The sequence below is a fragment of the Penaeus vannamei genome, chromosome 25, assembly GCF_042767895.1.
Source record: "Penaeus vannamei isolate JL-2024 chromosome 25, ASM4276789v1, whole genome shotgun sequence".
Classification (NCBI taxonomy): Eukaryota; Metazoa; Arthropoda; class Malacostraca; order Decapoda; family Penaeidae; genus Penaeus; species Penaeus vannamei.
Genome location: NC_091573.1, coordinates 34,661,034 through 34,686,033, shown reverse-complemented (window position 1 = coordinate 34,686,033; position 25,000 = coordinate 34,661,034). Strand labels below are relative to the sequence as shown.

General features: G+C 51.7%; 1 protein-coding gene across 2 annotated transcripts in view; it reads left to right on the top strand.

Annotated features, from left to right (window-relative positions):
- The window catches only part of step (cytohesin steppke), a 330,278-nt gene that overhangs the window by 133,601 nt on the left and 171,677 nt on the right, over positions 1 to 25,000 (top strand). The gene's annotated exons all lie outside the window — the stretch shown is intronic.

Genomic DNA, 25,000 nt, shown 5'->3' with positions numbered 1-25,000 from the left:
CTTTTTTTTTGCGTGCTATTGTCATCGCCAGCAGCTCGGTTCTCGAATTTTCTTCTGCGTCTTTATTTTTATCGAGTATTTTTCACTCTCTTTTCGTTCTTTTTTTTCTCTTTCTCTCATTCTTTCTTTCATCCGTTCGTCCTTGTCTGTTCTTGATTTGCCTTTCTTTATCTTCCCCCCCTCTCTTCTCTCTCCTCTCCTCTCTCTTCTCTCTCCTTCTCTCTCTCTTCTCTCTCTTCTCTCTCTCTCTCTCTCTCTCTCTCTCTCTCTCTCTCTCTCTCTCTCTCTCTCTCTCTCTTTCTCTCTCTTTCTTCTCTCTTCTCTCTTTCTCTCTCACGTTTTCATTATCTCCGTTCTCTTTTGTTCTTCCGCTGTTCTGTTTGGCTTTATTGTTCGGTTCCAGCGCCGCACCTGCACTGGGGTTCCTCCGGGGGTCTTTGGGGGTCTTTGGGGGCCTCGGGGGGTCTTCGGGGGTCTTTTGGGGTCTTTGGGGTCTTGGGGTCTCTGGGCATGAGGAATCTTCTTCAAGCTCCTGTGCTAAGTTTGATTTTGGGGATGGAATTTTCATTTGCTTTTGGTAAGGGGAGGGGTTCTTGTTTTCATTTTGTTGAGGGAGGTATGGAATGTAGGTCTTTATGTGGTTGGATAGGAAGGTTGAAAAATTGTTTTATCTTTCCTTTTCTTCTCTTCTCCTTCGTGTCTCCTTTATCCCTTCGCTTACCCTCCTCCTCCTTCCATCCTTCATCTCTGCACCTTCCTTTCTTCCTTCTTTCCTCCTTCGCCCCTCCCTCCCACCTTCCTTCTACGCACCTTCCCTCCTGATACTTCCTCCGCCCCTCCTTTCCTCCTTTTTTCTTCCCTCCTCCTCTGCTCCTCCTTCATTCCTCCTCCTCCTTCCCTCCTTCCTTCCCTCCTCCTCCTTCCCTCACCCATCCCTCCTCCTCCTCTGCCCCTCCTTCCACCTCCTCTGCCTCTCCTCCCCTCCTCCTTCATCCCTCCTCCTCCTCCTCCCTCCCCTCCTTCATCTCCTTCCTCCTCCCTCCTTCCCTCCTTCATCCCTCCTCCTCCTTCACTCCTTCATCCCTCTCCTCCTTCACTCTTCTCCTCCTCCTCCTTAACCTCCTTCATCTCCTCTTCCTCTCCTTCCTCCCCTTCATCCCTCCTCCTCCTTCTCCCCTCCTTCCTACCTCCTCCTCCTCTGCCCCTCCTTCATCTCTCCTCCTCCTCCCCTCCTTCATCCCTCCTCCTCCTCCTTCCCTCCTTCATCCCTCCTCCTCCTTCTCCTCCTCCTCCTCCTCCTCCTCCTCCTCCTTCCCTCCTCCTTGTGGTGGCTCGGAAGGCTTTTGAGTCCGGCGCTGGAGTGGCGTGCGTGTTTCAGTGTTGACTCTCGTGGGCACTCGCGCCGTCCACTCCGAGGGGAAGCTCCTGCGGGTGGTGGGTAGGTGCTCTTGGGTGCTCTGAGGTGCTCTTGGGCGCTCTGAGGTGCTCTTAGCTTCTCTCTTTCTTTTCTCTTTCCACTTTTTTTTTTTTTTTTTTTTTTTTTTTTGGGGGGGGGGGGTTGGTTTTGTTGGGTTTTCTTTGTTTTGCCTGCTTCGTTGTTCTCTTTTTCTCGTCTGTTTTTTTTCCCTCTTGTCTCTTCTTTCATCGTTTTTTTTCTCTTCTCTTCTCTTCGGTTTTCTCTCCCTTTTTCTTGTCTCTGTGTCTTATTTTTTTTTTGGCTTGGCGGTCTCTTTTTCCTCTTTTTTTCTTTCTCGTTTACCATTCCACCTTTTTACATTTTTTTCTCCATTGTCTGTGTCTCCTTTTCTCTGGCTCTCTCGTCCGTGCGCAGTGCCTTGTATCGGAAAGTGTATTGTAGTGTTTCTGCCACTCATTGTCACGTGTGAGACGTAATAATGTGGCTTTAACCCCTTTTCCCCCGTCCGTCTCTCTCTTCTCTTCTCTTTCTCTTCTCTGTCTTTCTCTTTGTCTTTGTCTTTGTCTTTCTCCTTCTCTTCTCTTCTTTCTCTCTTTTCTCTTCTTTTTCTTCTTCTCTTTCTCTTCTCTCTTTTTTCTTTTTTTCTATTTTCTCTTTTTTTTTCTTTCTCTTTCTATCTCGTTCTCTCTTTCTAATTCTCTTTCTTTTTCTGTTTCTCTCTCTCTTTCTCTTTCTCTTTCTCTCTCTCCCTATCTCTCTTCTCTTTTCTTTTCTTTTCTTCTCTCTCTCTCTCTCTCTCTTCTCTCTCTCTCTCTCTCTCTCTCTCTCTCTCTCTCTCTTTCACACACACTCACACACACACACACACACATATATGTTTATACGCGCGCACACAAAACTAACACAGGAACATACACCTTTGTTCCTTTCCTTCTCTCTACTTCATTTTTCTTTCCCAACTTTATTCATTCATGTGTTTATTTTATTTTTCCATTCATTAATTATTTTATTCGCAAAGTGGCAACCTCTCGCGTGAGCCTGTGACCACCGTGTTTTTTTTTTCCTTTTTTTCCATTCTCCCCTTCCTCCTTTGACACTTTTTTTCTTCCTCTTTCTCTTCTCCCTTCTTGTCTTTCCTTGCTGTCCCTCTTTCATTCGTGTGTTATTTTTCATTTTACTTGCTTTTGTGCGTGTGTTTGAGCTCTCTCTCTCGCTGTCGTTCTTTTTCTTTCTTTCTTTTTCTCTCTCTCTCTCTCTCTCTCTCTGTCTCTCTCTCTCTCTCTCTCTCTCTCTCTCTCTCTCTCTCTCTCTCTCTCTCTCTCTCTCTCTCTCTCTCTCTCTCTCTCTCTCTCTCTCTCTCTCTCCCTCTCATTCAGACTTGTTTCTTTCCCCTTTATATTTGCTCAAGGTCTTGGGTCCAGCTCAGAAACGATTTTATTACCTCTTTCTTATCGGAAAGAAGGTTTGGTTCCGGGTTCCCCCTCTAGCTTTTTTTTTCCTTTTTCTCCCCCTTTCTTCTTCTCCTTCTTCTCTCCCTGGTATTCTTTTCTCTCCTTTCTCTCTCTCTCTCTCTTTGGTCTGTCTCTGTCTCTCTCTCTCTCTCTCTCTCTCTCTCTCTCTCTCTCTCTCTCTCTCTCTCTCTCTCTCTCTCTCTCTCTCTCTCTCTCTCTCTCTCTCTCTCTCTCTCTCTCTCTCTCCCTCTCTCTCTCTCTCTCTCTCTCTCTCTCTCTCTCTCTCTCTCTCTCTCTCTCTCTCTCTCTCTCTCTCTCTCTCTCTCTCTCTCTCTCTCTCTCTCTCTCTTTCTTTCCCCGTCATTCTCGTCCTTTTCCTCTCCCCGTCCTTCTCTTTCTGCCTCCCTCTATCCTCTTTGTTTCCCTCCTTCTCCTTTTATCCCTCTCTGCCTCATATCTCACTTCCGCCCTCTTTTATTTTTTTTATTTTAAAACTTTCTTAATTTTTTTTTTAAAAAAAGGGGGGGAGGGAGTCGGCACTGAGAGGGAGAGGAGGAAAGGAGAGGAGAGGAAGGGAGAGGGAAAGGGGAAGGAGAGAGAAGGAAAGGGGAAAGGGAGGAAAGGGGAAGGAAGGGAAAGGGAAAGGGAAGGAAGAGGGAAAGGAAAGGGAAGGAGGAGGAAAGGGAAAGGGAGGGAAAGGAAGGGGAGGAGGAGGGGAGGAGGAGGAGGGAGGAGAACTACTGCTCGCCGGGGGAAAGGCCGTTTTCGGTTTCCTCACTCCGCAGGGCGTGGTGGGGAGAGGGGAGAGTGGGCAGAGGGTGGGGATTTGAGGGGAGGGGGGTTCGATATGTCCAGCGGAATTCAGGACGTCCGGAGAAGCCTCTGATTGATTGGATGTGGATTGCAGTTATTCGGGGGCCCGGCTTGAGTGCGCCTCTCTCTCTCTCTCTCTCTCTGTGTGTGTGTGTGTGTGGTGTGTGTGTGTGTGTGTGTGTGTGTGTGTGTGTGTGTCTCAGTGTGTGTGTGTGTGAGTGTGTGTGTGTGTGTGAGAGAGAGAGAGAGAGAAAGAGAGAGAGAAAGAGAGAGAGAGAGAGTGTGTGTGTGTGTGTGTGCGTGCGTGCGTGCGTGCGTGCGTGCGTGTATGTGCGCGCTCGCTCGCGTGTGGTATGAGTGATTGAGTGTGGGTGAGTGAGCGAGTGTGTATTCAACAATTCAGTAAATTTATATACACTTTGATATTCGTTCTGTGCGGGCATTCTCGCCTCCCTCATATCGCTCTCACACGCCGGTCATTTTCCGCGCATGAATAAATGACGAGGGCAGATCGAGCCCCGGCCACCCGAGGGACATTTTGATGGAATATAGAAAGGAGCGACACGGGAGAGAGAGAGAGAGAAAATAGGTGAAATATAGAAAGGAGCGACACGGTAGAGAGAGAGAGAGAAAATAGATGAAATATAGAAAGGAGCGACATGAGAGAGAGAGAGAGAGAGAAAATAGTAGGATCCCGTTCGGGGTCGAGTGGGCGAGAGGGCGAGAGGGCGGGGCGGCTGAGAGACGTCTGCATGGGCCCTTTTCCTCCTCCTGTCGGGCCAAGGGTCGCTCGGGGCCGGGGCTCGCTTGCCGGCGTCGGTGTCACCTGGCGGTCTTGTAGGCCTGTAGCCTTGTGGTCGTAGTGACTTTGGTAGCGTAAAGAAAGGCCTCTTAGCCTTGTAGCCTTGTAGCCTTGTAGCCCTCTAGCCATGTAGCCATATGGACTTTGGTAGCGCAATGGCCTTGTAGCCTTGTAGCCATGTGGACTTTGCTAGCGGAATTGGTCTTGTAGCCTTGTAGCCCTGTAGCCATGTGGACTCTGGTAGCGTGATGGCCTCTGAGCCTTGTAGTCCTCTAGTCCTGCAGCCCTCTAGCCATATAGTCTGTGGCGGCGCAACCGATGTCCCTCTTTTCATTGAACGCTTAACGTGCGAGTCCTGAGGGGGAGGGGGGGAGGGGGGGAGGGAAGGGTTGAAGCTCGATTTGCTCCGGTCGCCGCGGGGAGATCTTATCACTTTAGGGTTGTTTAAGCTGGCGAGTGCATCACGGGGCGGGGGCGATCAGGGGCGAGTTGATAAGAGGGAAGAGGGGAGGAAGGGGAGGAAGGGGGAGTCCTGAGCAGCAGAGGGGAGAGAGAGCGGAAGGGGATATAGTCCGGTGAGCCGTCGCCTGGTTGTGCCATGCAGCGGCGGGGCAGCTTCGCCCGGCCAGAGGAGGGGGCAACGACCTCCCACTCAAGTGAAATCCAGGTGCAGTGTCGCTGAGCGTAAATGTCACCTGTGGGCGGATCGACACACCTGGCGGAGGGAGGGAGGAAGGGAAGGAGGGAAAAGAGAGAGAGACAGACAAGGACAGAGAGAGGAGAGAGGGGAGAGGGAGAGGTGGTTGTTATTCTGTTGTGCATCCGCGCGTGTGCGCACGCGAATACGCATGTGCGGTGTAGGTGCGCTTGTATGTGCGTAAGGGGAAACCCCCTCAGTGCCTAACCATCTGGCAAGGGGTCCGAGGGGAGAAGAACAAGGGAAGGGGAATTCCCTGCCTCTTATAGACGCTGCGGGTGGTAAGAGAGCGAGGGGAGTGAGGAAGTGGGGAGGGGGGAGGGGGAGAGGGAGGGGGGGAAACGAGTGCGGAGGGAAAGTGTGTTTGGAAGATGCTGTGACACATGCAGGTGCCAAGTACCTCCTCGATGCACGCTTAAGGCTGCCGGGAGCGTGAGGAGAACGCTATGTTTACTGTACTCATAGATTCGTAGAAACGCAACCTCGCACGCACATGTGGCAACTCTCACTTGCACGACAGTACGTTGGTGTCACCATCCCTCAAATCTGCCATATCCATGCGATGTTGAAGGAAATGCGCTTGTGGCGGTATATACGCACACGGATTCCTATCCATATAAGTGTATATGACTACTGCAAGCACAAACACCGCGCGCTGCATGGACGGTTTCTCGGGATGGATAGATAGGATAGATGGCGACAATAAACGGTTGAACCTTGCACTCTCACGCCAAAACCGCAGGTCCGAGAAGGGCGACCGCAAGTGCATACGTAGTTGAAAACTCGGCTTTATGACCCACATGAAACTCAGGCCCTCTCCCCGCCCTCCTCTCCCTCCTGTCAACCTTCTCCCTCCCCTTTTGCTTACCCTGCCCCTCCCCCTCCTCTTGCTTCCCCCCCATTCACCTCCCTTTGCTCCCCCTTACCCCATCCCTCCCATCCCCCTCCCTTTGCTTCCCTCCCCAAAGCCCTCCCTTTGCTTCCCCTGCTCCCCTTTCCCTCCTCAAAGCTTACCGCTCCCCCACCCCTTTCCCACAACCCTGCTTCCCCCCCTCCTCCTCCTCCCCTTGCTTCCCCTGCTCCCCTTCCTCCTCCTCCCCTTGCTTCCCCTGCCTCCCCCCCCCCCTCTCGCCTGGCCGTGTGGTCGTGCGGTCCCGCGGGTCGTCGTCGCTACAGGAGGCGCTGCCGAGGGAAGGGATGCTGGCGGAGATTGCTTCTGGCTTCTAGGAGGGGGTGGGGGAAGGGGGGAGGGAGGGAGGTCCTCGTTCTTGATTTTTGTATTTTTTTTTGGGGGAGGGGGGGGGATTTCCGGACCGCGTTGGGTTATTGTCGGATTTTCTGTTTTGAGTTGGTAGTTGTCATTCCCTCTATGTGTCTATCTGTCTGTTTGTCTGTCTGTCTGTCTATGTATATATATCTGGTCTGTGCGTCTGTATTTATTTGTCTCCTCTATCTATCTATCTACCTATCTATTTATCTATCTATCTATCTATGTATACATATATATCTTGTCTATCTATGCGTCCGTATCGCTGCGTCTCCATCTCTGTGCCACACCTTTCATCTCCTGTTCACAAAGGCGAATCCTGCCTTTTACCTTCTCGTGCGTTTGAGAAAAGAGCTTTTGTCATCGCATCCATTCGTATCTCCAGCCCCCTCCCCCCTTAACCCCCCCTCACCCCCCTTCACCCCCCCCTCACTTGGTCCAGGTCGTCGAAAGTGCCAACGGAAGAGGCTGGCATCGTCGGCACCGTTCAAGGGGGAAACTGAGTATCTGGGAGAGAGAGAGGGGGTGGGAGGAAGAGGAGAGGGAAAGGGTGTAAGGAGGAGGAGGGAGGGAGGGGGAGGGGGGGGTGGGAGGAAGGAAGAGGAGAGAGGGAGAAGGGAGAGAGGGGGTGGGAGAGGGAGAGGGAGAGGGAGAGGGAAAGAGAAAGGGAGAGGGAGAGGGAAAGAGAAAGGGAGAGAGAGAGCGAGAGAGAGAGAGAGAGACACAGGTCGTGTGGTCGTTGCGAGGGATTGGCTGTCGTCCCCAAGTTGTCAGTCGCCTTTGCTAGTGTCGTTGGGCGGGCGTGCGGGCGTGCGGGTGGGCGGTGTTGTGTGTCGTGTGGCGATCGGCCGACCGCAGTCACGAGGCCACCTCGCCGAATCTCCGACAGCGTAGTTTTTTAATAATAACTTTTTTTGCATATTTTAAAGTTAGTGTTGTTTATTTTTTATATTTCTATTTCTGTTTGTTATTATTATTGTTATATTTTTATTTCTGTTTATTATTATTATTATTATTATTGTTGTTGTTGTTGTTGTTGTTGTTGTTATTGTTCATCTTATTATTGTTGTTATTATTATTATTGTTATTATTATTATCATGTTATTGGTATTGTTATTATTGTTATTAATTATTATAATAATGATACTTATTGTTTGAATTAGTTTTATTTATTTGTTTGTTTGCTTTTTTGTGTTGTTTTTTATACGCTTTGTGTATTTCTTATGCATCCATTTTATTCCTGCGCATCAAGTAGATAATGGGCTGTCTAGATGTGCAAATTGCATCAAGGAGAGAGAAAAACAGAAACAGAGACGGACAAATAGCCTGATTAACAGAGAGAGAGAGAGAGAGAGAGAGAGAGAAAGGAGAAAAAAAGGAAAGCCATTTTATTTGTTTTATTCTCCCCCCCATCCCTCCCTCTTCCCCCCCCCTCTCTTTCTCTCTCTCTCTCTCTCTCTCTCTCTCTCTCTCTCTCTCTCTCTCTCTCTCTCTCTCTCTCTCTCTCTCTCTCTCTCTCTCTCTCTCTCCCTCCCTCCCTCCTCCCTCTCCCTCCCTCCCTCTCTCTCTCACCCCCTCCCTCTCCCTCCCCCTCTCCCTCTCCCTCTCCCTCCCCTCTCCCTCCCCCTCCCCCTCCCTCCCTCCCTCCCTCCCTCCCTCCTTCCCTCCCTCCCCACCCCCCCTTCGGTCCAATTTTGCTCTCTTTAAGTCCATTGTTTCGCTCGCGACGCAGATTCCGCGACACTCCTTGCCTCGCTTTTGGGTTGAGATGGAGGTCGAGGCAGTGGGAGGAGGGTCGACAGGGAAAGGGGAGAGGAGGAAGAGGGGGGAAAGGGGGGGAAGGAGGAGGGAAGAAGGGAAAAGGAGGAAGAGAGGAGAGGATGGGGGAAAGGGAGAGGGGGGAGAAGGAGGAAGGAGGAGGGGGGAACTGGATGGAGAGGAGGGAACACAACGCACAAGAGAGGGAAGGACATGGAAAGGGGAAACAGGATGGAGAGGAGGGAACACAACGCACAAGAGAGGGAAGGACATGGGGAGGGGAAACAGGATGGAGAGGAGGGAACACAACGCACAAGAGAGGGAAGGACATGGGGAGGGGAAACAGGATGGAAAGGAGGGAACACAACGCACAAGAGAGGGAAGGACATGGAAAGGGGAAACAGGATGGAAAGGAGGGAACACAACGCACAAGAGAGGGAAGGACATGGAAAGGGGAAACAGGATGGAGAGGAGGGAACACAACGCACAAGAGAGGGAAGGACATGGAAAGGGGAAACAGGATGGAAAGGAGGGAACACAACGCACAGGAGAGGGAAGGACATGGAAAGGGGAAACAGGATGGAGAGGAGGGAACACAACGCACAGGAGAGGGAAGGACATGGAAAGGGGAAACAGGATGGAGAGGAGGGAACACAACGCACAGGAGAGGGAAGGACATGGAAAGGGGAAACAGGATGGAAAAGAGGGAACACAACGCACAGGAGAGGGAAGGACATGGAAAGGGGAAACAGGATGGAGAGGAGGGAACACAACGCACAGGAGAGGGAAGGACATGGAAAGGGGAAACAGGATGGAAAGGAGGGAACACAACGCACAAGAGAGGGAAGGACATGGGAAGGGGAAACAGGATGGAGAGGAGGGAACACAACGCACAGGAGAGGGAAGGACATGGGAAGGGGAAACAGGATGGAGAGGAGGGAACACAACGCACAGGAGAGGGAAGGACATGGAAAGGGGAAACAGGATGGAAAGGAGGGAACACAACGCACAGGAGAGGGAAGGACATGGAAAGGGGAAACAGGATGGAAAGGAGGGAACACAACGCACAGGAGAGGGAAGGACATGGAAAGGGGAAACAGGATGGAAAGGAGGGAACACAACGCACAGGAGAGGGAAGGACATGGAAAGGGGAAACAGGATGGAAAGGAGGGAACACAACGCACAAGAGAGGGAAGGACATGGAAAGGGGAAACAGGATGGAGAGGAGGGAACACAACGCACAGGAGAGGGAAGGACATGGAAAGGGGAAACAGGATGGAGAGGAGGGAACACAACGCACAGGAGAGGGAAGGACATGGAAAGGGGAAACAGGATGGAGAGGAGGGAACACAACGCACAGGAGAGGGAAGGACATGGAAAGGGGAAACAGGATGGAAAGGAGGGAACACAACGCACAAGAGAGGGAAGGACATGGAAAGGGGAAACAGGATGGAAAGGAGGGAACACAACGCACAGGAGAGGGAAGGACATGGAAAGGGGAAACAGGATGGAAAGGAGGGAACACAACGCACAGGAGAGGGAAGGACATGGAAAGGGGAAACAGGATGGAGAGGAGGGAACACAACGCACAGGAGAGGGAAGGACATGGAAAGGGGAAACAGGATGGAAAGGAGGGAACACAACGCACAGGAGAGGGAAGGACATGGAAAGGGGAAACAGGATGGAAAGGAGGGAACACAACGCACAGGAGAGGGAAGGACATGGAAAGGGGAAACAGGATGGAAAGGAGGGAACACAACGCACAGGAGAGGGAAGGACATGGAAAGGGGAAACAGGATGGAAAGGAGGGAACACAACGCACAAGAGAGGGAAGGACATGGAAAGGGGAAACAGGATGGAAAGGAGGGAACACAACGCACAGGAGAGGGAAGGACATGGGAAGGGGAAACAGGATGGAGAGGAGGGAACACAACGCACAGGAGAGGGAAGGACATGGAAAGGGGAAACAGGATGGAGAGGAGGGAACACAACGCACAGGAGAGGGAAGGACATGGAAAGGGGAAACAGGATGGAAAGGAGGGAACACAACGCACAGGAGAGGGAAGGACATGGGAAGGGGAAACAGGATGGAAAGGAGGGAACACAACGCACAGGAGAGGGAAGGACATGGGAAGGGGAAACAGGATGGAAAGGAGGGAACACAACGCACAGGAGAGGGAAGGACATGGGAAGGGGAAACAGGATGGAAAGGAGGGAACACAACGCACAGGAGAGGGAAGGACATGGAAAGGGGAAACAGGATGGAAAGGAGGGAACACAACGCACAGGAGAGGGAAGGACATGGGAAGGGGAAACAGGATGGAAAGGAGGGAACACAACGCACAGGAGAGGGAAGGACATGGGAAGGGGAAACAGGATGGAAAGGAGGGAACACAACGCACAGGAGAGGGAAGGACATGGGAAGGGGAAACAGGATGGAAAGGAGGGAACACAACGCACAGGAGAGGGAAGGACATGGAAAGGGGAAACAGGATGGAAAGGAGGGAACACAACGCACAGGAGAGGGAAGGACATGGGAAGGGGAAACAGGATGGAAAGGAGGGAACACAACGCACAGGAGAGGGAAGGACATGGGAAGGGGAAACAGGATGGAAAGGAGGGAACACAACGCACAAGAGAGGGAAGGACATGGAAAGGGGAAACAGGATGGAAAGGAGGGAACACAACGCACAGGAGAGGGAAGGACATGGAAAGGGGAAACAGGATGGAAAGGAGGGAACACAACGCACAGGAGAGGGAAGGACATGGAAAGGGGAAACAGGATGGAAAGGAGGGAACACAACGCACAAGAGAGGGAAGGACATGGAAAGGGGAAACAGGATGGAGAGGAGGGAACACAACGCACAAGAGAGGGAAGGACATGGGAAGGGGAAACAGGATGGAAAGGAGGGAACACAACGCACAGGAGAGGGAAGGACATGGGAAGGGGAAACAGGATGGAAAGGAGGGAACACAACGCACAGGAGAGGGAAGGACATGGAAAGGGGAAACAGGATGGAAAGGAGGGAACACAACGCACAGGAGAGGGAAGGACATGGAAAGGGGAAACAGGATGGAAAGGAGGGAACACAACGCACAGGAGAGGGAAGGACATGGAAAGGGGAAACAGGATGGAAAGGAGGGAACACAAACACAAGAGAGGGAATGGGAAGGGGAAAACAGGATGGAAAGGAGGGAATAGAGCGCATAGGAGAGGGAAGGACATGGAAAGGGGAAACAGGATGGAAAGGAGGGAATAGAGCGCATAGGAGAGGGAAGGACATGGAAAGGGGAAACAGGATGGAAAGGAGGGAACACAACGCACAAGAGAGGGAAGGACATGGGAAGGGGAAACAGGATGGAAAGGAGGGAACACAACGCACAAGAGAGGGAAGGACATGGGAAGGGGAAACAGGATGGAAAGGAGGGAACACAACGCACAAGAGAGGGAAGGACATGGAAAGGGGAAACAGGATGGAGAGGAGGGAACACAACGCACAGGAGAGGGAAGGACATGGGAAGGGGAAACAGGATGGAAAGGAGGGAACACAACGCACAAGAGAGGGAAGGACATGGAAAGGGGAAACAGGATGGAAAGGAGGGAACACAACGCACAAGAGAGGGAAGGACATGGAAAGGGGAAACAGGATGGGAAGGAGGGAACACAACGCACAGGAGAGGGAAGGACATGGGAAGGGGAAACAGGATGGAAAGGAGGGAACACAACGCACAGGAGAGGGAAGGACATGGAAAGGGGAAACAGGTTGGGAAGGAGGGAACACAACGCACAAGAGAGGGAAGGACATGGGAAGGGGAAACAGGATGGAAAGGAGGGAACACAACGCACAAGAGAGGGAAGGACATGGAAAGGGGAAACAGGATGGAAAGGAGGGAACACAACGCACAGGAGAGGGAAGGACATGGAAAGGGGAAACAGGATGGAGAGGAGGGAACACAACGCACAGGAGAGGGAAGGACACGGAAAGGGGAAACAGGATGGAAAGGAGGGAACACAACGCACAAGAGAGGGAAGGACATGGAAAGGGGAAACAGGATGGAAAGGAGGGAACACAACGCACAAGAGAGGGAAGGACATGGAAAGGGGAAACAGGATGGAAAGGAGGGAACACAACGCACAGGAGAGGGAAGGACATGGAAAGGGGAAACAGGATGGGAAGGAGGGAACACAACGCACAAGAGAGGGAAGGACATGGGAAGGGGAAACAGGATGGGAAGGAGGGAACACAACGCACAAGAGAGGGAAGGACATGGAAAGGGGAAACAGGATGGGAAGGAGGGAACACAACGCACAAGAGAGGGAAGGACATGGAAAGGGGAAACAGGATAGAAAGGAGGGAACACAACGCACAAGAGAGGGAAGGACATGGAAAGGGGAAACAGGATGGGAAGGAGGGAACACAACGCACAGGAGAGGGAAGGACATGGAAAGGGGAAACAGGATGGGAAGGAGGGAACACAACGCACAAGAGAGGGAAGGACATGGAAAGGGGAAACAGGATGGAGAGGAGGGAATAGAGCGCACAGGAGAGGGAAGGACATGGAAAGGGGAAACAGGATGGAAAGGAGGGAACACAACGCACAGGAGAGGGAAGGACATGGGAAGGGGAAACAGGATGGAAAGGAGGGAACACAACGCACAAGAGAGGGAAGGACATGGAAAGGGGAAACAGGATGGGAAGGAGGGAACACAACGCACAGGAGAGGGAAGGACATGGGAAGGGGAAACAGGATGGGAAGGAGGGAACACAACGCACAAGAGAGGGAAGGACACGGAAAGGGGAAACAGGATGGAAAGGAGGGAACACAACGCACAAGAGAGGGAAGGACATGGAAAGGGGAAACAGGATGGAGAGGAGGGAACACAACGCACAAGAGAGGGAAGGACATGGAAAGGGGAAACAGGATAGAAAGGAGGGAACACAACGCACAAGAGAGGGAAGGACATGGGGAGGGGAAACAGGATAGAAAGGAGGGAACACAACGCACAAGAGAGGGAAGGACATGGAAAGGGGAAACAGGATGGGAAGGAGGGAACACAACGCACAAGAGAGGGAAGGACATGGAAAGGGGAAACAGGATGGGAAGGAGGGAACACAACGCACAGGAGAGGGAAGGACATGGGAAGGGGAAACAGGATGGGAAGGAGGGAACACAACGCACAAGAGAGGGAAGGACATGGGAAGGGGAAACAGGATGGAAAGGAGGGAACACAAATACAAGAGAGGGAAGGACACGGGAAGGGGAAACAGGATGGAAAGGAGGGAACACAACGCACAGGAGAGGGAAGGACATGGGAAGGGGAAACAGGATGGAAAAGAGGGAACACAACGCACAGGAGAGGGAAGGACATGGGAAGGGGAAACAGGATGGAAAGGAGGGAACACAACGCACAGGAGAGGGAAGGACATGGAAAGGGGAAACAGGATGGAGAGGAGGGAACACAACGCACAGGAGAGGGAAGGACATGGGAAGGGGAAACAGGATGGGAAGGAGGGAACACAACGCACAGGAGAGGGAAGGACATGGGAAGGGGAAACAGGATGGAAAGGAGGGAACACAACGCACAAGAGAGGGAAGGACATGGGAAGGGGAAACAGGATGGAAAGGAGGGAACACAACGCACAGGAGAGGGAAGGACATGGGAAGGGGAAACAGGATGGAGAGGAGGGAACACAACGCACAGGAGAGGGAAGGACATGGGAAGGGGAAACAGGATGGAGAGGAGGGAACACAACGCACAGGAGAGGGAAGGACATGGAAAGGGGAAACAGGATGGAAAGGAGGGAACACAACGCACAAGAGAGGGAAGGACATGGAAAGGGGAAACAGGATGGAGAGGAGGGAACACAACGCACAGGAGAGGGAAGGACATGGAAAGGGGAAACAGGATGGAAAGGAGGGAACACAACGCACAAGAGAGGGAAGGACATGGAAAGGGGAAACAGGATGGAAAGGAGGGAACACAACGCACAAGAGAGGGAAGGACATGGAAAGGGGAAACAGGATGGAAAGGAGGGAACACAACGCACAAGAGAGGGAAGGACATGGAAAGGGGAAACAGGGTGGAAAGGAGGGAACACAACGCACAGGAGAGGGAAGGACATGGAAAGGGGAAACAGGATGGAAAGGAGGGAACACAACGCACAGGAGAGGGAAGGACATGGAAAGGGGAAACAGGATGGGAAGGAGGGAACACAACGCACAGGAGAGGGAAGGACATGGGAAGGGGAAACAGGATGGAGAGGAGGGAACACAACGCACAAGAGAGGGAAGGACATGGAAAGGGGAAACAGGATGGAGAGGAGGGAACACAACGCACAGGAGAGGGAAGGACATGGGAAGGGGAAACAGGATGGAGAGGAGGGAACACAACGCACAGGAGAGGGAAGGACATGGGAAGGGGAAACAGGATGGAAAGGAGGGAACACAACGCACAAGAGAGGGAAGGACATGGAAAGGGGAAACAGGATGGAAAGGAGGGAACACAACGCACAAGAGAGGGAAGGACATGGAAAGGGGAAACAGGATGGAAAGGAGGGAACACAACGCACAGGAGAGGGAAGGACATGGGAAGGGGAAACAGGATGGAAAGGAGGGAACACAACGCACAGGAGAGGGAAGGACATGGGAAGGGGAAACAGGATGGAAAGGAGGGAACACAACGCACAAGAGAGGGAAGGACATGGAAAGGGGAAACAGGATGGAGAGGAGGGAACACAACGCACAGGAGAGGGAAGGACATGGAAAGGGGAAACAGGATGGAAAGGAGGGAACACAACGCACAGGAGAGGGAAGGACATGGAAAGGGGAAACAGGATGGAAAGGAGGGAACACAACGCACAAGAGAGGGAAGGACATGGAAAGGGGAAACAGGATGGAAAGGAGGGAACACAACGCACAAGAGAGGGAAGGACATGGAAAGGGGAAACAGGATGGAAAGGAGGGAACACAACGCACAGGAGAGGGAAGGACATGGAAAGGGGAAACAGGATGGAGAGGAGGGAACACAACGCACAGGAGAGGGAAGGACATGGGAAGGGGAAACAGGATGGAGAGGAGGGAACACAACGCACAGGAGAGGGAAGGACATGGGAAGGGGAAACAGGATGGAAAGGAGGGAACACAACGCACATGTTAGCTTCGATAACCGACTGAAAATTAGGTATGTGGGTCGTTTCGGAGCGGGAGGGAACGGGCCCCGGGGTGGTCAGGATTTCCCGGCCAAAAGGGAGGCGGGAAGCCAAGGTGGGGAAAGGGTTGGGACTCCTTAATAGGTGTTACTCAGCGTGGCCAATCTGGAGGTTATTGCTGCTGATTTCTTTTCGTGTTTTCTTTTTCCTTTTTTTTTTTTTTTTTTTTTTTTGGGGGGGGGGCTTTGTTCTTATTGTTGGTGTTATTACTGATAATTTGTATTTATTTATTATGATTTTTTTTTTCTTTTTCCTGTTGTCGATATTCTCGGTGGTCGTTTGAGGCTGACAAGGGGGAATATCCATGCATCTTGTCCCACCTATTTTTTTTTCCCTTCTCTTCTTTCCTCTCTCTCTCTCTCTCCTCTCCCTTTCTCTCTCATCTCTCGTTTTCTACTCCTCGTCAGAAGCCAGCGGAACGTGCGCCGGGATGAGGATTTATTGTGGGCTAGCTACTTGCATCGCATTAGCATAAATAGGACCCGTTTGTGGCCCGCTGTAACCCTCTCCTCCATCCCTCCCCTTCTTTTTCCCCCCCTTTTTCCCCTTCATCCCCCCCTCCCTTCCTTCAATCCCCCTCTTCCCCCTCTCCCCTCCTTCTCCTTACCCCTCCTCCTTTCCTCCCCCCTCTCCCCTCCCCCTAACCCCCCCCCCCTTTCCCCCCCCCTCCTTCGAAATTTCCTCCCGCTTCGTCACCCCTCCCCTTCTCTTTTATCAGTTCTAAGGGGGGAAAATTTTCTGGAAGGGGTGGCGTGGGGCTTGGGGTTTGGGGGCGGCGGAGAAATTTTTCGGGGGTGTCGTGGGGTGGCAACAATTAAAGGTAATGAGGGAGATGATTTTCTTGTCTTTTTTTTTTCTTTTCCCTTTTTTTCTTTTTTTTCTTCTTTTTTCTTCTTCTTTTTTTTTTTTTTTTTTTGCTCTCTCTCTCTCTCTCTCTCTCTCTCTCTCTCTCTCTCTCTCTCTCTTTTCTTCACTTCTCTCTCTCTCTCTCTTTTCTTCACCTCTCTCTCTCTCTCTCTCTCTCTCTTTTCTTCTTTTTCTTTTTCTTTTTTTTTTTTTTTTTTTTTCTCCCTCACTTTCTTTCCCCCCTTATCTCATTCTTGTCACTTGATTTATGCGCAGTATGCAGATTAAAAAGAAAAAAAAGAATCGGCCGGCATTATCTTCATTGGGAGTTCTGCGATCGAGGACACTAATTGCAGCGCCCAGAACGGGTTTTTTTGGGCGTGAGGGATGAGCTGGTTTATCGGGGGGGCGGGGGGGCGGGGCGGGGGGCGGGGGGGGAGGGGTAGGTAAATGACGTATCGGCCTCGTTATGAATACGGAACATGCTAATGGGATCTTCTTATCGCGGGCGTGAATTATCGGAGGCGATTTGCATAATTTTTTTTTTTTTTTCCCTTCTTACCCGGCGGCCGTTCGTGAGGGATGGGTGTCACGTGGGGCGTTGATGTACCCCTCCTCCCCATCCCCCATCACCCCGCTCGTCTGTTGGTTTGTTGGTCTGTTGGTCTCTGTCTCTACCTGTACTTCCTTCTCTCTCTCTCTCTCTCTCTCTCTCTCTCTCTCTCTCTCTCTCTCGCTCTCTCTCTCTCTCTCCTCTGTTCTCTCTCTCTCTCTTCTGCTCTGTCTCTCTCTTGTTCTCTCGCTCTCTCTCTCTCTCTCTCTCTCTCTCTCTCTCTCTCTCTGACTTACACACACACACACACACACACACACACACACACACACACACACACACACAACACACACACACACACACACACACACACACACACACACATATACACACATACACACACTCACACACACACACACTTATTCACTCTCACTCTCCGTCGCTTGATTTCCCCCCAACTTTCTCTCCCTCATCAAACCGCGATCACTTTCTTTTCTGGATTATTGTTCTGGGTTTTGGTTTTAAAATGATATTCATTACCTCAATGTGGCTGGTCAGTGTGAGAGCATGTTGTATAGCGAGAGAAATAGTGGGGAATATGAGGTGATAAAAGAACCGGGATACCTTTGATAATGACACACCTGAGGAGTCGTTCGTGTGGTCTTTAGGGAGTGCGTGAGTCGTTCGTGTGGTCTTTAGGGAGTGCGTGAGTCGTTCGTGTGGTCTTTAGGGAGTGCGTGAGTCGTTCGTGTGGTCTTTAGGGAGTGCGTGAGTCGTTCGTGTGGTCTTTAGGGAGTGCGTGAGTCGTTCGTGTGGTCTTTAGGGAGTGTTTGAGTCGTTCGTGTGGTCTTTAGGGAGTGCGTGAGGCGTTGGTGTGGTCTTTAGGGGGTGCGTGAGGCGTTCGGGTGGTCTTTAGGGGTCGTGAGTCGTTCGTGTGGTCTTTAGGAGTGCGTGAGTCGTTCGTGGGTCTTTGGGAGGCGGAGTCGTTGGTGGTCTTTAAGTGCGTGATCGTTCGTGTGGTCTTTAGGGAGGGTGAGTCGTTCGTGTGGTCTTTAGGGAGGTGTGAGTCGTTCGTGGGTCTTTAGGGAGTGCGTGAGTCGTTCGTGTGGTCTTTAGGGAGTGCGTGAGTCGTTCGTGTGGTCTTTAGGGAGTGCGTGAGTCGTTCGTGTGGTCTTTAGGGAGTGCGTGAGTCGTTCTTGTGGTCTTTAGGGAGTGCGTGAGTCGTTCTTGTGGTCTTTAGGGAGTGCGTGAGTCGTTTGTGTGGTCTTTAAGTGCGTGAGTCGTTCGTGTGGCTTTAGGGGGGGGAGCTTCGTGTGGTCTTTAGGGGGGTGAGTCGTTCGTGTGGTCTTTAGGGGTGTGTGAGTCGTTCGTGTGGTCTTTAGGGGTGCGTGAGTCGTTCTTGGTCTTTAGGGAGTGCGTGAGTCGTTCTGTGGTCTTTAGGGAGTGGTGAGTCGTTCGTGTGGTCTTTAGGGAGTGCTGAGTCGTTCGTGTGGTCTTTAGGGGTGCGGAGTCGTTCGTGTGGTCTTTAGGAGTGCGTGAGCGTTCGTGGGTTTTAGGGAGGGGAGTTTCGTGTGGTTTTTAAGTGCGTGAGTCGTTCGGTTTTCCCTTTAGGGGGTGCGTGAGTCGTTCGGTGGTCTTTAGGAGTGCGTGAGTCGTTCGTGGGTCTTTAGGGAGGGTGAGCGTTCGTGTGGTCTTTAGGAGTGCGTGAGTCGTTCGTGTGGTCTTTAGGAGGGTGCGTGAGTCGTTCGTGTGGTCTTTAGGGAGTGCGGAGGTTGGGGTCTTTAGGGAGGGGAGTCGTTCGTGTGGTCTTTGGGAGGGCGTGAGTCGTTCGTGTGGTCTTTAGAGTGCGTGAGTCGTTCGTGTGGTCTTTAGGGGGTGGGTCGTTCGGGGTCTTTGGGGAATCGTGATGTTCTGTGGCTTTGGGGAGTGTGTGATTTTGTTCGTGTGGTCTTTAGGTGAGTCGTTCGTGTGGTCTTTGGGGAAAAGTGTGAGTCGTATGTGTGATCTTTAGGGCGTGCGTGAGTCGTTCGTGTGGTCTTTAGGGAGTGTGTGAGTCAATCGTGTGGTCTTTAGGGAGTGTGTTGCGAATGACCAGGAAAAGGTGTGTTGCGAGCTTTCGAAAGCATGCGAGGTAAGCAGAGAGTTGAGGGTCGTATGGGAGGGCGAGTGAGGAGGACGAGGACGAGGGCGGGGACATGGTTGATGAAAAGGGGTTTGGAGGGGATAGAAAGATGTTAGAGAAGGAGAAGGGAGGAGGAGGAGGAGCAGAGGAAGAAGTAGAAGAGTGAGGAGTGGGAAGAGGAACCCGGTTTTAGATAAGGGGTTTTGTCATTGGGGGAAAGAAAGCGAATGGGCAAGGGGAAATGGAGGGGAAGAAGAAGAAGAAGAAGAAGAAGAAGAAGAAGAAGAAGAAGAAGAAGAAGAAGAAGAAGAAGAAGAAGAAGAAGAAGAAGAAGAAGGAGGAGGAGGAGGAGGAGGAGAAGGAGAGGAAGAGGGCAGAAGAGAGGATAGGAGCAAAAGGGACAGGGGGGGGAAAGAGTCCTTATCGGAAAGTTCCAAACGTCCGAGAATGAGTGCGAAAACCCTGCGATCGGACAGCGTGTGCGTCGTGTCCCTTCGGAGCGAGCGTGAGAAGAGCCCCCCCCCCCCCCCTCTCTCTCCTCTCTCTCTCCTCTCCCTCTCTCTTTCTCTCTCTCTCTCTCTCTCTCTCTCTCTCTCTCTCTCTCTCTCTCTCTCTCTCTTCCCTCTTTTAGGAGTTGCTAGTATCCCGAGGCGACGGGAGGCGGGGGCACTGTTGAAGGTCGGAGGGCCTGGATCTCACGGGAGCGGCGGCGGCGGGTGGGGGGGGGGTGGGGGAGGGGCAGGGCTGGGGTTAAGGGAGAGGGGGAAGGAAACTTGAGAGAGAGGGAGAGGAGGGAAAAGAAAAAGAAACAGAGAGAGAAAAAAAAAAAAGAGGAGGAAGAAAAAAAAGAGAGAAAAAAGAAAAAAAAGGGAGAGAAAACAAAAGCGTGGGGGAAAGAGGTAGAACAAGAGCGGGAGAGGGAAAAAAAAGAGGGGAGAGAGAGAGAGAGACGGAAAAAGAACAGGAGCGCATGATGGAGAACGGGGGGGGGGAGAGAGAGAGAGGGGAGAGAGAGAGAGAGAGAGAGAGAGAGAGAAGAGAGAGAGAGAGAGAGAGAGAGAGAGAGAGAGAGAGAGAGAGAGAGAGAGAGAGAAGAGAGAGAGAGAGAAGAGAGAGAGTGAGAGAGAGAGAGATATAAGGAGAACTCTCCACCAGCCTTCGTCCCGCTTATCTCGATGGCCGGAGAGACCCGTCGGAGCACGTGACCCGCGTCATAAGGTGATATACATCCCAGCAAAGGACATTTTCTTTGTGTTGCAGAGCTCGCTTAAGGGTGATTGATTGCGCGGAATTGCAGAAGAGGAGGAGGAGGAGGATGGGGGATGGGAGGGAGGGGTGGGGGAGGGAGGGGTTTGAGGACGAAGGGGACGAAGGGGAGGCTGCAGGAGGAAGAGTGAATGGGGATAGATAGGTGGAGAAGGGAAAGGGGGAATGGAGAAAGGGGATTAAAGAAGAACGGAGGTCGGGATAAGAGGATAACCAAGGAATGTTGGGCGAGGTGGGGGTGGGGTGGGGACCGATGTCGGAGGAGGGAGAGTGAAGGGGGATAGATAGGTAGAGAAGGGAAAGGGGAATGAAGAAAGAGAATGGAGATCGGGATAACAGAGGATATGAGAATGTGGAGCGAAGGGGGTGGAGGGGGGGGGGACCGCGGCGAGACAGGGGTGGGGGTGTGGGTGGGGTGGGGGATATTACGTCGACTCCGCGAGAGCCTCCGGGCGGCGGTGTCCTCTGCCGACAAGATACTTCACCTTCTTTGTTTTGTCTCCCTCCGGGGGCCCCGAGGAGATCGCTTCCCGCCCCGCCCTCGTCCCGCCGCCCCTCCTCCATCCGGCTCCTGTGCGCGCTCGCCCGCCCCCTCGCTCGCTCGCGTTTTCATAGTGTAGTTTTTATTGTTTTTCTTGTTTATATATATATATATATATATATATATATATATATATATATATATATATATATATATATATATATATAGTTTTATATAGATTTCCTTTTTCTGTTGCTTCCGCCGGTTTGTTTCGCCGTCGTCGCGGCTGCTCCAGCTCCTGTTATTCCTCTTTCTCCTCCTTTATTGCTGCTCCGCCTTTCGTTCTCTGTGTCCTCCTTCCTGTGCTTATGCTTCTCCACATCATCATCATCATCCACCTCTTCCTCCTCTTTCTCCTCCTCGTTTTCCTCCCCCTTTTCTTCTTCTTCCCTCTCCCTCCTCCCATCCTCCTCCTCACTCCTCCTCCTCCCTCCTCCTCCCCCCTCCTCTTCTTCCTCCTCCTCCTCCTCCTCCTCCTCCTCCTCCTCCCCTTCCTCCTCCTCCTTTCCTCCTCCTCCTCCCTCCTCCTCCTCCCTCCTCCCCCTCTCCTCCTCCCCCCCCCTCCTCCCTCCTCCCTCCTCCTCCTCCGCCTCCTCCTCCTCCTCCTCCTCCTCCTCCTCCTCCTCCTCCTCCTCCTCCTCCTCCTCCGGCGTGAGCACTGCAAACCACGAATGCCCCCGGGGTCAGTAGCAGGGACGAGGGGGGGGGGAGGGAGGGGGAAGCCGGGGAAGGGCGGAGGGTAAGTTGTAGTAGTAACAGGAGCTGTGACGTAGTAAGTGGCTGGAGGGAGGGGATGAAAGGTGGAGAGGAGGAGGAATGAAGACCGGGGGAGGAGGGGAGAATGGGAGAGGGGTGAGGAAGGGGAGGAAAGTGAGGAGGGTGAGAGGGGGAGAGGGAGGAGAGGGTGAGGAGGGAGAGGAGGAGAGAGAGGGGTGAGGAGGGAGAGGAGGGAATGGAGGGAGCGGGGAGAGGAGAGGGGTGAGGGAGGGGAGAGGAGGAGAGGGTGAGGAGGGAGAGGAGGAGAGGGGGTGAGGAGGGGTGAGGGGGGAGAGGAGGAGAGAAATTGAGAGGAGAGAGGGAGATGGAGGAGGAGGGAGAGGAGGAGGAGGAGAGTGATGGGGAAAGAGGTTTGGCTCGGAGTGGGATCAGACGCCAAAGGTCAATAAAAGGAGAATTATTAAAGAAGAAGAAGTGGAAGAAAGAGAGAGGAGTAAGAAACAAGGGAATTGCGCAAGACTTAGATGAGGAGACGCAAGGCAAAACCAGTTACGATATTAAAGGGGAAAAAAAAGCAAGAAAGCGAGACAGCCAACGACAAAGATAAATAGTGCGAAGCTAAAGAGTAGTTGATATGAGCAGCGATGATGATGATGGTGGTGGTGATGATGGTGATGGTGATGGTGGTGATGATGGTGGTGATGATGATGATGATGGTGATGATGACGATAATGATGATGACGATGACGACGATAATGATGATAATGATGATGACGATGACGATGACGATGGCGACGATAACGATGATAATGATGATAATGATGATGATGATGACAGTGATGACGATGGTGATGATGACACTGTGCGGAAGTGAGCGTGCAGACGACAATGCGATGACGCCGTATAAGGCAGGCAAGAAGACTGAAGGTCATGACCGTAAAGACGCCGCTGCCTTGAACTTTGTGTGCAAGGATCGACCTTATGGACGGACTATAAATGGCAGACGCTTTATAGAAGGCAAAGGTTGTCTCTAAGGATTTGTGTGTTTGTGTATTTGGAAGGATGGTGCGCTGGTGGGGATGTGTGTTGGTTGATTTTTGAAAGAGATTAGAAAAAAATCATGGATGTGTGTAAGATATATACTCTCTCTTCATCTATATGTATATCTATCTCTATCTCTGTTTCTATCTCTCTATATATCTCTGTTTCTATCTCTGTCTCTGTCTCTGTCTCTGTCTCTGTCTCTGTCTCTGTCTCTGTCTCTGTCTCTGTCTCTGTCTCTGTCTCTGTCTCTGTCTCTGTCTCTGTCTCTGTCTCTGTCTCTGTCTCTGTCTCTGTCTCTCTCTCTCTCTCTCTCTCTCTCTCTCTCTCTCTCTCTCTCTCTCTCTCTCTCTCTCTCTCTCTCTCTCTCTCTCTCTCTCTCTCTCTCTCTCTCTCCCAATTACTATGATTCATTTACCACATGCAATTATTTGTAGTGTGTTGTAACAGCATTGCACTTCAGTGTGTATTTTTGAACACGCAGTTTAATTACGTAAAGACTAATGTTTATGTTCATCTCTTTTCAGGTAAGGCCGGTCGGACAGGTAACGTGTGTGTGGTCGCTTACTCTATCGATATTGGTCAGCTGTCGGTATGTCTCTTAGTTCTCAAGGGTATTCACTTTTTGGTGTAAACAGGCCGGCACATGTTGATTAAGCGTGAGAAGTCGACGGCGGGAAAATATGAACGTGGCTAACGGTACCCGATTCAGCCGCAGCAAAATGAGGAGGTAGGAGGTAGGAGGTAGGAAGTAGGAAGGAGGTAGACAAAAGAAACGCTATACCACCGAAGGGGAGGGGAATTCGTGCTTTTCCATAGGCCAGGTACGCGGAAGACGGGGGGAAGATAAGGGGTGGGGGGAGGGGGGGTTTCGTTCGCCCTTATGGATGGGTTCCCGAGGGGCGGGATTCCCACGGTTTTTCGCACATCCTGGAGGAGGAGGGAGGAGGGAGGACGAGGAGGGAGGCGGAGGAGGAGGAGGCATGGGAATTCGCTGCTCCCGAGGTCTTTTTTTCTTTTTTTTTTTTTTTTACGAGGTCGATTACGCGATGTAGGATTTATGCTGTTGTGGGAAATACATCGCCCGTGAGCTTGTTGGCAGGTACGTCGCTGGGGTGGATTTTGTTGTTGTTGTTGTTGTTGTTGTTGTTGTTGTTGTTGATAGTGATATTGAAGTTTCAGCCTACGTGGTGTATGTGAGAGGACCGGGGCGCGGAACCTGGCAAGAAATCATGACACAGTTTATTTGTTTACCTGATTATTTGTTTATCTGATGTGTTTTGGGTTGTTGAATGCCTGGGAACGGGTGTCACCGACTGCAGATATCCTTAATTTATTGACTTGTCGGGACTTGTTTCTGAGACAAATGTGCACGCCAGATGTGTAGCAAGTAGCGGATGAGAATGAGAGGCGGGGGGGGGGGGGATTTTTTTAATTGTTGTTTCCGGGGCTGATAAAAGGTGAGGGTCAGGTCAGGTCAGGTCAGTCTGCGGACGGGGTTCAACATTGGCCTTTGGGTGGGTTGTTGAATGGCATCTGTGTGAGCGTTTAAAAATTTGTCTTTTATTTATTTATATGTTTATATATTTATTTATTTATTTATTTACGTGAATTATTTAACGTGTAACGAAATAGCAGCATTTCCCAAGTTGTGCGATGTGTGTTCATCGCATGCTAATGCTTCTCTCTTCCTCTCCTTCCCTTTCTCTCCTTCCTCCCTTCCTTCTTCCTCTCGCTTCCGTTCTCACCTCTCCTCTCTCTCCCCGTTTTATGTCCATGCTAATATCTCTCTTCCTCCTTCCTTTTCTTCCTTCCTCCTCCCCTCCCTCCCCTCCCCTTCTCTACATCCCTCCCCTCCCCTTCTCTACATCCCTCCCCTCCCGTCTCCATTACCCTTCCCTCCATCCATTCTCCCCTTCCCCTTTCCCTCCATCTCTCCCCATTCCCTCTCTCTTCCTTCCATTTTCCTCCCCCACTCCCCTTCCTCCACCCCTCCCATTCCCCCTTCCCCTTCCCCTTCCTTCCCCTTTGCCACCCCCTCCCTCCCCTCCCCACTTTTCCCTGCATCCCTCCCCTCTCCTTCCCCTTCCCCTTCCCCTTCCCCTTCCCTCCCCTTCCCTCCCCTCCCTCCCCTCCCCTCCATACAACAAACCCCCGCAGGAGCATTTCGTGAGGGCCTCCAGCGGTTCGGAATGCCAGCGCCAGATTTTTTTTTTCTTTTTTTTTTATATATAGGACTTATTTTTTGACAATTTTTTATATGTATATATACGGCGCTATAAAGTGGTTTAGTAGGTTTAGTGTTATCGCCGCGCTGACCTTAACGGCGGTGGGTAATTATGCCGCTTAATTGGGACAGGTGATTAAGGGGGCGAGGTGAGTGCGTGGCCTAATTAAGGATCGGGCTGGATGCCGTTGCTACGCTGTCGTTATTTTTTTGGCCGTTATTGTTATTGGTTTTGCCTCTTCTTCGTTTTTCGTCTTCCGTGTCTAATTAT